We start from the raw sequence: 14,848 nt of genomic DNA, 5'->3' as shown, positions 1-14,848 counted from the left end.
TATATTATAATAAACAGAAATATCATTTAATTCTAATTTTTTTCTTCTTCCTTCTCTTATGGATTGCCTCTTTGGGCAGTGAGACGGGTTAGCTCCCACCATAAAGGCGCCCTGCGAACTCCTAGTCTGTCAGTTCCACTGTACAACACCGTGGCCCCAGGACACACGAGCCGGAATGGAGAGTTGAAGAGAAAAGAAAAAGCAGAAAGACCTGGTTAAAAGTGCAGTGGGCAATAGGTGTCACATTAAGGGTGTGTAATACACTATGTCACCTCAATTGCGTATGGACCATTAAAGCTATAACCTCATACAGCGTGGCGTTTATTTTGTCACTAGGGATTATTTGGAACAAACGGGCATGCTGGGAAATTTGTGTGTGTCTGAGGTTTGTTGGATTCAGTTTGCAAGTAGTGAAAAATTTATTGTTTGTGTACTGCGATTGTTGAGGCCCCGATGTATATTATCTTCAGGGCATTTCTCTCTCTAAATCCATAGTCACCATTTTTTTTAACATGTACCTCCAGTGTGTGTGTGTGTATGTGTGTGTGTGTGTGTGTGTGACAGTGTGTGCTTTGCATGATGTCAGTGGAGGTGTATTAAAGGATAACGCTTTTTGGGGGAAAAGGGGGGGAGGTGGTGGGATGTAAATACAGGCATGGGCCCCCACCTCTGCCGCCGCCGCCACCTCGTTGTAGTCGTCCTCCTCCTTCTCCTCCTGTGTGAGGGTGAGCCAGCTAGGGGGTGACCTTGCCCGGTGTAATTAAAGTGAAACACCTTGACTTGTCACCATTGCCTGAGACAGCTTAAATCTCCCTAATGTAAATGGAGGCTGCCGCTGACGTTCTGCTAGGCATGGCCGCGGAGAAGATACAAGCGCTGGTGATCCATCTCTGTACCATAGCGCACACACGCACTTACACACAAACACACATGCCCTCGGTCTTCCTCTTTTCTCTCTCTCTCTCTCTCTTTTTCTGACATGCAGAAATGTACACAATCCTGTTCTTTCTGTCTTCTATTAACACCCTCCTTCCTTCCTTTCGTCCTTCCTTCCTCTTGCACCGATCCTTGGAAATCTGCAACTCTTATTCCATCTTGCTCTCCACAGCCTTTATTTATTTTACATTGCACAGCACAGTGCTTACTGTTAAGGCAGCAACAGCTCTTCTCCAAATAGCTCAGATGTTGTGATGAAAAGAGACACAAACATGCAATTATTCATACTGCAGTCACATTACTACCCATATCAGAAATGACATATCAATAGTTTTGGTGTTGTTGCAACAATGCGTGCATTATAATTCTTTAGAGAACGTTTTATACTATGTCAGAAGTGTACTGCGTGAAGCTTATTTGTGTTTTAAAGTTCCCCACACTGCTCTGTGGCTTGTCTGACTTTGTAGGCACCAGACCAGGTTAATTTACTGATCCTGTGTTCTCACTGAGGCCACACACTGCTCATATCAACTGCCAGTTTTTTTGGAAGCAGGGGTGGATAGGGGGTACAGAGAGTGAAATTCTGTTGACTTTGCCCTTCAATTAAAGCTCTGTAACACAAAAGTCTTGTTGACCCGTCTGTTCTGCCTTCCATTATAAGTCATGGCAACACATTGCTGAAAGATGGCCTACTAAATTCCAGGCTCATTTGCAGTTCAGGGAACCGGGGACCGCCTGAAACAAAAACAGAAGCAGGACCAGAGGCTCCTGCCAAAAAACGCCCTGTCTGAATGCCACAGTGGCATGTGAAAGAATGCTATGGGTCCCCCGTGCCAACTTTACCAGTTGCCGATGCTTTGTGCCAGCACCTCTTCCCTCCCATGCGCTGCCTGGTCAGTGGGCAGCGTGACAGCAGACAGACACCCATCATGTGTCTGCACCAGGCATCGTGCCCTCTTGCTCTGATCCCTGGGGGAATGGCGCTCCTGGAATGGCACTCCTCCCAGGGACATCCCATGGATTGCGGGTGGTGCAAGGCAGTGAATATATACACACACACACACACACACACACACACACACACACACACACACACACACACACACACACACACACACACACACACACACACACTCACGTTTTAATGGATTTGAGGAGGCGCAGTGGTTTGATGGCAGTTCCCACTCAAAAAGGAAATAATTCTGGCAGGGAGGGTTGTTTCTCTGTTTTTTTGCCCTCCAGTAATGCCTGTGCTCTCGCCACTCTCCTTTAGTAGATATTTTATTAATGTCACCTGTGAGCAGGTGGTGATTAAAAATACAGTCTTTAAAATCTGATTGCCCTTCCCATTTTACAATGTTATTTTATGTGACTATAAAACTGTGACGACATGGCAAGAATGAAAATCAGATTTTATTCGTCCATTCACAAAAGCAAATCCATATTTTACCATGTTAGCTGAAAATACATACCCCTGCCTGCGTGCTGTAGCATCATAGACAAGTACAGGTTTAGACAGCGTGGCAAAAGAGAGAGACAACAAACAAGCATGCTGCTATTGTGATGGACAGCCTCCACTGTGAGGTTCAGTATGTCAATGTGTTCAGCGTGTGATGTAGCAACTTCTCCAGCCGTGGGGGTCTGCTGGAAAAAAAAATGAACGAGCAAGAAAGAGATCGTGGCAGAGAGAACAAGAGAATGAGAAATGAGCTCAGGTGGGTCCGACATCTGCATTCACTTCCTGTCTTTTTCAGAAGGGAGGGAGAGGAGAAAAGGAGGGGTGGTTGCAGTGTAGAGGGGGGGTTGAAGAAAACAAGTGCAAGATGAAGGCCTTTCTGGAGGCTACAAAGGAGCTGTACACTGGGAAAGGGCTAGGGAGCCCTCAATGGGACTGAAGAACACACAGACAAAACTTGGGAAGGAAGAAGGCATGCCTTACAATGCCACCGGGCCCCATGCTTGGTTCAAAGAGCCAGTCAGAAAAACAGAAAGAGGAAGAGAGTGAAAGACAGAATGGAAATGATGGACCTGCTGGGAAGTATAGCAGTCGCAGCAGTAAGGGGGGGGGGGGGGCTGGTATATATGCTGGTCAAAAGGCCACCATGTTTTCTCAGCTATTCATTTGAAAACAAACTGCACAGGCAGGCACAGTCAAACTGCATCTGGGTGTGGAGTGGATTTTGTCTCGGTCTTCCAAAAAAAAAAAAACCTCTCAAAAAAAGAACAACCGATTCTCCATGTGTGGCCCCGTGCTACAAGTCAGGACAGAAGGCAGTGAAAAATAATAAAGAGAACCGGTGGGAAAGGAAGTGAGTTTGAACAGGGGATACACGAGTGATGATGTCATATCAGTGCTGCAGTGATGTAAATAATCCTGTTATAGTGGATGAATTGAAGAGTACAAGGTCTCGGACCTCTCGTCATTTGTTTTTATGCAAGCTTACAGCTACGGTTCAAATACATTTTAAGGCAGTTTTATTAATGTTTAACTGACTTTTCATTCAATATCTAGCGTTTGAATTATACCAGAGTAAATGAATAGTGCTGGTGAGCTAGTCGGCCAAGGCATTTAATGTGGACACGGAGCACAAAGGGAACCGGAGTGACAGTGAGCTGTTTGTATGTCCTTGGTATGCCAGTGTCATTGTCGAGGCTTATCAGAATCTGGGGGCACAGAATGAGCAGAGGGAGGAAGAGAAGAGGGACAAAAAATGCACATGGCTTTTATTAGACTTTATCAGGAGTTACCTTAGCTCTGTCTACCTCCTGCACACTACCCCAACCCCCCCTCCTCTGCTACCCCGTGACACCCTCGCTCTAATATTTAAAGAGCTCTGGGTGCACGACTGCAGGAATCACGTTTAACTTCACCAATTTCTTATTGCCTGTCAGTCTCTCTAATTTGATCTGGCGTTGGACAGTTACTGTTTTGGACAGCAGAGTCACGGCACATATTGGCAGTGAGACTGGCAGCTAATAAAAGCCAGCTTGGTATTTACTCCCCTTTTCCTTTTATTTGTAATATATCTCAATATTGTTATTATGAATATATATGCATTTAAGCCTCACCTATCTCTCTGGGTGGCCTCTCAGTTAATAATATGTTATTGATTTCCATACCGGACTGGCTATATATCTGTTTTAATTTCCAGGCCTTATCGCTCCCTCTGTGATTCACGTGAACCCTTACTTTATTTCTTCTTCTTTTTTCTTTTCCTTTTTCCTACAGGCATTATTAAGTCTGTGTGGGAATATAGGTAGCATGTTTTTATAGACTGACTGGTTATTTTATATGACGGAGGGGCAGTCATTACAGGTCCCTTGTCTCCCTCAAGTCAGCCTCCATCTTCACTTTGACAGATTGAATCAAGGGCAAATTGGGTCAGGTAGTGTGTCAAGAATTAGGTAGCGAAGAATCACAAGAGAATTACAGAAAGGTGAAGAGAAAAAGCTCAAATTAATGGTTCTAACGCTTACCTTCTCTGATTTCGCCTGGTTTCTGATGCAGTAAAATTGCTTACCTTGTAACCCGATGTAACTCATTAATACTTCATCCAGATTCTGGACTTTCATACCATTTAATTTCTGCAGAGGACAACAGAGACATGGTGCCCCACACGGTGAAACCTTTGGCCAGCCTTATTGGATAGTTAGACCTCTGAGGGCACTGCCTTGCTTTAGGTCCCCTTGGCCCATCTCCTACCACCGGAATGATAAAGGGATGGAGATGAAGGAGAGCAGCAAGAGGAATAGGAAGACTACGAGGGCTTGGCGAGAAGGAAGAATAAGCAGTGCATGTATATATGCGAAATATATGCGCCATCAGCAGAAAAAGGGTCTGAGTCAGCCGTTTGCTAGGCCTTGCTGCATGCTAAAACACATAAAGGCAAAGCCCATTAAAAATGAATGCCACACTATAATCACATTCACACTTAAAATTTAATGTTGGTACATGGCGGCTGACAAAGAGAAGGCGGCATAGGGCGCTGTGATTATGACCATGTCTCCTGTACTTTCTGCTTAGAGGTGATGGCTGTGCGTGGCCTCGGAAAGTACTTTCTGATTTAAGGGGATCCAGGGGCAGATCTTGTAGTCTAATTTTAGCAATTAGATTAAAGGGCTACTAGAAAAGATTGACATCTTCATGGGGGACAGAATCTCTGTTAAATAAATCTGTACAAATCCCACAATCCCATATAAAATCTCAACCCAACTTTTTTTTAGTGCTCGTCTGTAATCCTTACATTTCTTTTTCTTTATTTACCTTTAATGTTCATTGGAGAGTTTTGTTTTTTCTTATTTTAATTATTTAGTAGGTAAGCATAGAGATCATCCCATTCGCTACAAATTTAAAAAGCTTTTTATTTCATTCTGCGATTTTCTCCATCAAAGTGAGTGTCACATCCAGTATTCTCCCTCCATTATTAATGGGAATGAAGCATTAGTATGCATTGGGATACTTGATACAAAGTACTCCTTGAATGCTGCTCGATTCTTTACCAGTGACAAAATTAACTCATCATCGTGTTTGCGCTGCTCTTGCTTGTTCACTATAAATTAATCCTTAAGCAAGTTCTCCAGCAGTGACAGCATAAAAAAACAGAGGAGTAGAAATGGGACAGCTGTATTAGTCCATCAGCCACCACACAAGCCCAAACCATTCAAGCCTCCCTATGTTGAGAGTGCATAGGGCCTCGGGGCCCTCATTTGGGGAGGCAGCTGAGACAATGAGTGGGTGGGTGGCGGCGGGAAGGATTGAGGGGAGGGTGGGGGTCCACTCCAATTCTAGCTCAAGTGGGCTGAAGATGGCTGAGAAGTGCACTTTCTTCAAAGAAAGCAAATGAATGTTCTTCTTGCCCAAACATAATATTGTCAGAGAGGTGCACAATAGAAGCCTCTCACCAATGTTTTCTAACTGTGCGTGCATGTACAGTAAGTGTGTGTGGGGGTGTGTATGTGTGCCCTAATGTGTGGCCATGACAGCCCCACTTAACCTGCCATCCTGGTCCACAAGAGAGTAAGAACCTCCTTCTGGTCTTCCTTCAAGGTCAGCCTGGAGTTTCTGAAAGACACTCTTCCAGTCAATTTTAGCTCCTTATGCAGACAAAGGATATCTCTTTTAACCTTTTCCCCTTCTTCTCCATCCTCCCCTCAATTACAAAAACCCTGGGCATCTTCTTTTGACAATGACATGGGTCCTTGGAAAAAGAGGAAAAGACAGATGGATAGCACACACTTTTGAATGAATGAAAAGAGACAGTAATGCAATCTAGGCTAGTCAGAGGTTGGCTGGTTGAGTGCGGCTAGTAGTATTTGTCTTGCAGAGCCAAATGTAGATTGCATTTTGGCTCTGTCCTTTTCTTATTGTAAAACAGTGGAAAACATAAAGACAGCTTTATTAAACACACATGCCACCTACTGGCTTCCAGACCACCACTCATTATCGCAGTTTTGCCTCGTTCACACCAAATGACACCAAGCGGGCCTAATGCTGCTATAAGTGATATTTATATTTATGACAATATATTTGGTCTTTTGACCTTAAGATGGGCTGGAACAAAAATGTCAACAGTGACAGAAATTTAGGAGGAACATCAGACAACGTGAATATTGCTACGACACCAGTCAACTTACCCAAATAAGGATGCAGCATGAACTAATATGAATGGAATCTTTTGGGGGGAAAAGTGTTGAGAACTGGCAAGTTGAGCACAGAGCCAGTATTAAGCTAACTAAAACCAGAGGAAATAGAACAGATGAAGACAAAATCTCTTGAAATCCAAGACTCTTATGACTACACCAACCCAGATAAACAGTTGTGGAACTGTAGCTCTGCACCAGTCAGTAAAAAATAAACTCTGTGTTGGACTCAAGAACATTCATATTGCACAGCGTGGCTTGCATTAAACTTTTTGTCAGTTAGTTTGTTAATACCAGAGTCGTCAGCTTAAAGGCGCAACAAAGGTCCTTCACTCCACCTTGTGCCTTTATTTAGAACAGTATTCCACCTTAAACAAGCTTTGTGTAAAAGGGCTATGTGCTCAGCGGCCTAGAAATAAAAAGCTTTTAAAAAAAAGTGTTTTATTCAGTTTGATTTACTTACATTAAAGATCATTCTTCTAAGACCAATGTATTGAAATCATATGTAAAAGTGAAAATTATGCAAAAATCTACTATTTTGAGACAACTAGACCAGCAAAATGAATAGACAAGTGTCAAACACAGACAAAGGCGACGCTACCTATAAGAGTGAAGTTTTTTCTTTATCTAGGTCACAATATGTGGAGCAATTTCAACAGATGGGCTGCAGAGAACTCCCCAGGCGAACAGAAGTTAGTTTTTCTCTTTCTGTCTCTTACAGTTGCTGCGGTACCCCTCCTCTGCCGTTAAGGATTTCACGGCAGAGGAGGTTAGGTTGTTGCAGGCAAAGGGCCCGTCAGACACATAATGCATGCATACCCAAATTCTATAGACATGAAGGAGATACACAAAAAGTGTCCAAAAAAGTCTGATTTTTATTTAACACGATGGCAAAATAATAAAGCAGTAATGCTTGCTTTTTTCTTTTTGTTTTCTAAGTGTAAATATGTAAAAATGTCTAGGAATGAGTTTGTACTTCCACTCTCACTCCCTCCAAAGAAGAAAAAGATATGTAAAACATGACATAATGAGCTATAGCAGAATTATAAATTAAGTCTTTTTTTGTTAAAAGCAGAAATGGAAAATTGTAAAAATAAATAAGAAAGAAAAACATTAAATAACAGCGGGAAACAGCGGTGGGAAAATGAAGAAAAAATGGCTTGTTTCTGGATCCTGTTGGTGTTCCTTCAAAATCTTCTCCGCACAAATTTACACATGCACTTTCTCTCTAACACACACTGAGCGCTCGGACAGAAAATGTTATGAAATATTCGGGTGAAAAAGGCATCCTGGGGAAATGTGGGATGCTGTTTGTGAGCGTGTTCATCCAACAGCCGACAACAGAGAGATAGCTTTAGAAAACACACAGTCCTGAAAAAAAAAAGCAGTGGTTGGTGGTGGAATTCATATGAGTCTGTGTGTGTTTGACTGTGTATATGTGTGTGTGAAAGACAGCAACATAGAAAAAGACAGTTGAAGGTGGAGTGTGTGAGTGTAGAGGGGGTCCCATATAATGGAGAGGGTCCACCTGTTTACACTTCTTTGCCCCCAGCATTCTTCAGCGGGCCCCCTTTAGAGGGCCTCATTGCTGACAGCCAGCTAACTGCTCTTTGGGAGCCCTCCACAGGGACCACAAAAAACAGCTGAAGCCTCAGAGGGCTTCCTGGAAGGGAGAGGGAGGGGCATGGCGAGGAGAGGGCATGACGAATAGGCAAGATAGAGCAAGAATAATAGCAATAAAACTAACTAGAGAAGGCTAGCAAACAGACACAAGCAACTTAAAAGACTGTATCACTAGTGAAACACTTCCAAACAAGCCTTACTAATGAGGTCCACTATTAATAAAGAAAAGGAGTGGAGAGAAAAGCAAGAAAGGGGAAAGCAAAAAGCAGGAGGGGCTGGCAGCAGACAAGGAAAAGAAAGAACGAATGGATGAATGTGTGTGTGAATGCAGTTTGTGTTCTAAATCATTTTATCTTTGTTTTTCTGTGACTGTACAATGACCTCTGTATGGGCTGGAATGAAAACAGTAGAAAGATAAGGATGGGGATGAGGAGAGGTGGAGGCGGAAGGGGGTGTTTGGGTAGTGGGAGGCTAACAGGCTAGGCACAAGGCCTTTGTGTGCAAATTTCCCAGCAGCGCCTTACCAGTTAATTAAGGAGGTCAGTGAAAGAGGGAGAGAGAGAGGGATAGAGAGACAGAAAGAGAGGTAGAAGGTGGGGGTCAGTCCTAACGAGCTGTCCGCAGCACATGAATGAGGGGTTTGTCCTAAACTAAGCAGAGAGAGACCAAACAATGCCGGCAGCAATTAGCAACCAGTGGTGGGCAACCAAGGGCCTGTTGACTGAGCAAGAAAAAGATGTGAGAAAGAAATTGGAACAGGAACACGCAGACACACATATACAGTTATAAACATCCAGGAATAAATGGGATGAAGCTAAGCAGTGGGGGGCGGGCGGCAGTGGAGAGCGGCAGAATAGGCAGAGGCGGGTCATGTTGCCTTCACCTCGCTGCACAGAAATGCCTTGACCCTGCTTGCTGAGTGCTTTGAATCCACAATACTGGTAGAAGGCAACAAATGCAATAGATGATCTGTATGCTGAACTAGCACCTGATATGGTGGGAAGAATCTCTGAAGGTCTGAACAATCATTTCTGAGCACAAAGCAAAACAAAAAAGAGCATTTTTCTGCCTTTGAATTCAGGATTTATGATCATGATCATGATGATTTCTTTGTTGTGTCTTGCTTCATAAGAAGAGCAGTGAATTTTTAATTTTTTGTTTCTTCTTCCAGAAAAAGTCACTCCAGTCAGCTCTCCAGCACGTCTGTTTTCGCCTCACGCCTTTTCCCTCTCCTGTCTTTTTCCATTCTTGGCACAATATGAAGATTCCAGTCTTTGTTTCTATCTAATCTCAGAGGTGAAGTGGCCCTCATGTACATCAGGCTCTAATCGCTGGCTGAGACAGTGTTCTCTAGTGGCGCTGGTCTGCAGCAAAGACCCGACATCCCTACAAAGAGAAGGAAAACTGCTGCGTTCAGGCTTTGTGTGCAAATATAAAAGCACACAAAAGCGGGAGCCTGAGATAGTGTCAGAGTTACAATGTTTTCACTCTCCAGTTCTAGATATGGATTATATTTTTTTTATTGTGGGGGTTATTTGTTGGCCACTTGTGGGAAGGAGGGGATGCAGTGACTGTGAGAAAGTGGAGCCTGTAGACTGTAGGCTGTGAAGAAAGTAGGTTGGGGTGGTGTGGAAAGGCGAGAGGGTTCACTGGCTGTTAACGATGCTTGCAGGAGGGCATGAGAAATGTGAGAACTGTACTTTGTAACTGCCAGATGAGTTTCTCTTCTCACTAGTCAGTCAAGGGGATCAGGGATCGACTAAAGTCTTAACTGTTCTCCAACTAGTTTGTTAGTAGCTTGGGGGGGGGGGGGGGATCTGCACATTACAAGTAGATGAAATAAATTAGCCAAGTACCCTAAGTGGTCTCAACATCAAATATCAAAATACAGTGTTTGCAGCATATTCAATAATTTGAACTCAGTTATTTTAGATTAAAATCATAACATCATCTATGCTGGCTGTTGAATACCTGCCTGTATATATTTGTTATCTAAGGTATTGAGGAATGTTTCACATGCATGTAGCTGCCCTTAAAGACAGATGATGGAGCTGCAGGAGCTGTGATTGGATGCATCTGCTAAAAAACATTGAAATAATCCACATTCAGCATGTTCACACTCCAAATCTAAAGCCTCAAAAACAGAAGTTGGCAGTACCTCCTAACACAGACAAGTTGGCCTATTCTACTTTGGATGATACGCCATGTTTGTCGTTGAGCTGTGCCAGCCGTTGTAATTTTGAGTACATTATGTATAATTGTTTTAAACTTTTATTATTCTTACATTGTCTTAAAAATACCATCTTTTAATTCCTTAATTGATTCATGCACTTGAGATGCATTTTTGGCTGCATCCTCTCGCTAGTGTTAATTCAGGGCTTTTCCTGGCACCGCCAAGAGGTTTTGGCCTTCCTCCAAAGGAAAATCACCAGAAATATAATAAAAATATATTTTTAAGTAGGGCTTAATTTACTCAGCCAAAAAATATATTTTTATTTATCCAATGGGCAAAATTAGCAGAAAGAAAAAGCAAATACGTTTGTTAGGTAAGGTAAATACAGACTCACTGACTTATATGCAAATCAGTCGTGTAATGTAATGTTGCCAGATATGGATCATGATTTCAGGTACTTGATCTACATTTTGTTAATTTTGAAATTTAGAAATACTTTGTATTGGCTGTCAAAAATGCAACAAAAGTTGACCTTTGTAGGGTTTTTCTGCAAAAGTTTGTGCTGCTAGTAGGGCTGGGCCATATCATACCGTTCACGGTAATACCGGTGTAATGTTGGGCTAATAAGAAAATGAAATATCGCGATAGAATATGGGTAAAACGCGCGTGCGCAGTGTCTTTGTTTTCATACACACATGGAGGAAAAAGCATGGCGGCGACTAGGGATGTAAGAAAATATCGATACAACGAAATATCGCGATATTTCGCGCAATGATACTGAATCGATATTTAAAATCACTGTTATCGATTTTTTTAATTGAAAAATGACATGCATTTACTGTTTATTTCTTTTGTATGTTGGAATTCAAACTCCGGCCACTGGTTTGCAGTTTTCACCGCCTTTACTATGACGTAAAAACGAGGTCTCGCGATAACTGTAGAAGCGTCTAGTTTGCCAAAAGAACGAAGTAGAACAGTCAGTGGACGTGTGTGATGCTAGCTAACTGATGACTGAAGAGGAGAGGATACAGCCGGCCCCCGCAGCTTTCAAAGCTGATGTGTGGACTTATTTTGGATTTAGGACAAAAGAAGGCAGTAAAGACTATGACAAGAGCTATGCAGTCTGTAAAATCTGCACCGCCAGAGTCAAATATTCCGGTAACACAACAAATTTACGAACACACGTGTCTAGACACCATAGCGACGTAGCGTCAAATGCTAATTTTAAAACAAAACGAGGTGATTCCTCTCAACGGACAATTGAAGAAGTTAACTTTTCGAAACTACCAGCAACTTCAACTCGTGCAACAAAAATAACGCAGTCAGTACTTGTTTTTATTTGCAAAGACATGCGCCCCCTGAGTGTTGTGGAGAATAAAGGATTTCGTAATATGATTAAAACGCTGGAGCCCCGTTACACCGTTCCTTCTCGACAACACATCACGGACATCGCTCTGCCAAAGTTGTACCAAGAAGTCAAAGCGACAGTGCTGGACTCTCTCAACTCGGCTGAGACAGTTGCTCTGACATGCGACCGACGCTTGGACTTCGAGAGCCACTGAATCGTACGTAACTGTTACAGCACATCACATAACAGACCAGTGGAACCTTCAGTCTCATGTACTACAAACCCGAGCCATGCATGACAGTCACACAGGTGAGCACATTGCAGCGTTACTAACTGACGCTGTGGCTGAATGGGGATTGAACGCAAAGGACCTTGTTGTTGTTACCGATAATGCACCAAACATGGCTCTCGCGGCTAGACTTGCAGGCATAACGCACATACAATGTTTTGCACACAGTCTGAATCTCGCCTCACAGAAAGCACTGAAAATACAATCCGTGGTGCGACTTCTCGGGAGGATCCGACGTGTAACAGCCTTTTTCAGGCGCAGCACCACAGCCAGCAACCAGTTGAAGCAGAAACAGTGCCTCCTTCAGCTACCAGCTCACAGATTGATCACGGACATAATTACAAGATGGAACAGCTCCTATGATATGATAGAACGATTTTTAGAACAGCAACCAGCCATCTGTGCAGCTCTGCTTTCTGCAGAAGTTAGGAAGAGTGAAAAAGAAATTTTCACATTAAGTGAGTCTGACATCACATGTGCAGAAGAAGTTGTCAGGGCACTCAAGCCTATGAAGGACGCCACCCTGGTGATGTCAGAGGAGAGTATGCCAACCCTGTCCATCATTGCTCCTCTTCATGCCAAGCTTGTGATGGGTGCACAAGAAAGTGTTGATGATACACCGACAGTAAGGGACATTAAGACTGCCATAGCAGAAGATCTGGGAAAGAGATATGTAAATGAGAGGGAGACACTATGGATGGCATCAACTGTTGATCCTCGGTTTAAGGACCTGCCCTTCCTGTCTGAAGCAGAGACCAGTGAGACCTATTCCAGACTGTTGGACACTGTGGTGACTGTGATAAAGAAGGAAGAAAATGTAAGTAAATAAATTAGTTTATTTGGAAAAATTCAACTGAAGTTATAAGCAAGTGAATAAAGTAAAAAGCAAAAAAAAAAAAAAAAAAAAGCATATTGATGACATTTGTCATCAAATATTAGTGAAAAACAGGGTGAATCTTGGATTTGAATTTTGACTTTCTGACATTAATACTATTTGAATTTAATGTTTTTCAGCAGCAAAAGAATGAGGAGACTGACAAACAGGTGGAGGAAGAGAATGCCACAGAGGAGGCTCATCACCCACATATCAAAGACAAGTTTGACTCCATCCCTCGGTCACCCCTAAAAAGACAGAGGACCTCATGTGCATTGGTGGACTTGCTCGGAGCTACGTTTGCCTCTACTAGTGACAATACTGCACCAAAATCAGAACATGATGTTGCTGCAGCTGAGATCAAGAGGTATAGAGATGAGACCCCTTTGCCTCTCACAGGAAATCCTCTCAGTTGGTGGAAGGACCATGAACAGGAATACCCTCAGCTATCCAAAGTAGCAAGGAGTTTCCTATGCATTCCTGGAACAAGTGTCTCTGCAGAGAGAGTTTTCTCCTCTGCAGGAGACATAGTAAATGCACAGAGAAGTGTCCTGAGAGCTGACCATGTCGATCAGCTTGTATTCCTGCACAAAAATCTGGAAATTGAAAAATAAACACTGAGAAAACACTACACATGTAAAATCTCTGATATGAGAATGTTTGACATTTTGGTTGAGTCTCATAAGCACTTATTTAGATGAGTAAATTCCTTTTTTCAGGTTGTACTAAAAGTGTTCCATTGATGGACACTGCAGAGCTGTACTTTATTTTATTAACACTTAATTGTAATAGCACTTTACATTTTTTGTTAATGTTTACTTGGATGGATTCTTCAAGCAATTTCATTTTTGATTTATATTTGTTTATATTGAGGTCACATAAAAAGTGCTTTGTTTTGATGCTCCATAGAGCAGTTTTTGGATAAGTATTTTACAATCATAGTACTTAGAAAGACTTCAGTGTTACATGTTTACTTTTTTCATGTTAAAAAATACTTGATATTTCAGTAAAGTAGTTTTTGTTTGTTTATTTGACATGACTTCTAATAAGGCAGATGTTAATTTCTCCATTCATTTTGAACTTAGAGTGTTTTTGTTTCAGATGTTTCATGTCAAGCATTAAACAGTTTGGACTGTTTACTTGAGTTTTCCTAATTAAATTTAGTCCTACTAAACACAAATATCGTCTGGCTTTTAGTATTGCAATATATCGTATCGTCTACCCTGTATTATGATACATATTGTATCGCCAGATTCTTGCCAATACACACCCCTAGCGGCGACGGAGAATGAGAAGGGCGAAAGCGGATCGTTGAATGAAACTGATGAACCAGAATTGGTTTGTAAAAATGCTGCAACTTCAGTGGTGTGGAACTGGTTTGGCTTCCGTCCGTCAGATACACAACAAAGCACTATTTTTGGTAGAACATGCTAGCGGGCTGTCGTTATTACTGTGTTTTTTTGGAAAATGATAAATTTTTATATAACTTTAATGCACATAAAAAACAGCTGCTTGTTTAAGTGAAAATGCATTGATGGGTTTTATTTTTTTTGCACTAATAAAGTTGAGAAGTTGTAAAGTATTTTGTCTCGTGTCAATTATATCGTCAGTTATATCGTTATTGCAAATTTTCAAATGTGTATCGTGATAAATATTTTTGGTCATATCGCCCTGCTCTAGCTGCTAGCATTATGAAGTGAACCTTGCAGTTCATGCCTTTACCGATGGCTGTCATTCTTGTTAGAATGCTCATCTACATCCCAGTAGTACGATCACCGTCAAAGAACTGAGTGGACTTGTGATGTTGATAATCAGCTGTGGTAGGATTCATATTTAATTTTGTCTTCAAATCTGACTTTTTAAAGAACATTGTAACAGCAGCTGTTTGTACTGTCTTTATGCCTAAATTTTTTCTGAGAAACTTGATTAATTTCATATTTCTTTGGGCTTTGTTGCTCAGCGGTG

The 14,848-nt window shown here is 42.1% G+C and overlaps 1 long non-coding RNA gene across 1 annotated transcript; it reads left to right on the top strand.

Moving 5' to 3' along the window:
• Positions 1-11,911: 11,911 nt before the first annotated feature.
• LOC308406482 lies at positions 11,912-14,063 on the top strand. Its single transcript, XR_013973548.1, has 2 exons — positions 11,912-12,826; positions 13,024-14,063. It is a non-coding gene; the product is annotated as an uncharacterized lncRNA (long non-coding RNA).
• Positions 14,064-14,848: the final 785 nt, after the last annotated feature.

The sequence above is a fragment of the Rhamphochromis sp. 'chilingali' genome (assembly GCF_963969265.1).
Source record: "Rhamphochromis sp. 'chilingali' genome assembly, chromosome: 11".
NCBI classification, from domain to species: Eukaryota; Metazoa; Chordata; class Actinopteri; order Cichliformes; family Cichlidae; genus Rhamphochromis; species Rhamphochromis sp. 'chilingali'.
The sequence above is the reverse complement of the archived record's forward strand: the minus strand, read 5'-3'. Positions and strand labels throughout refer to the sequence as shown.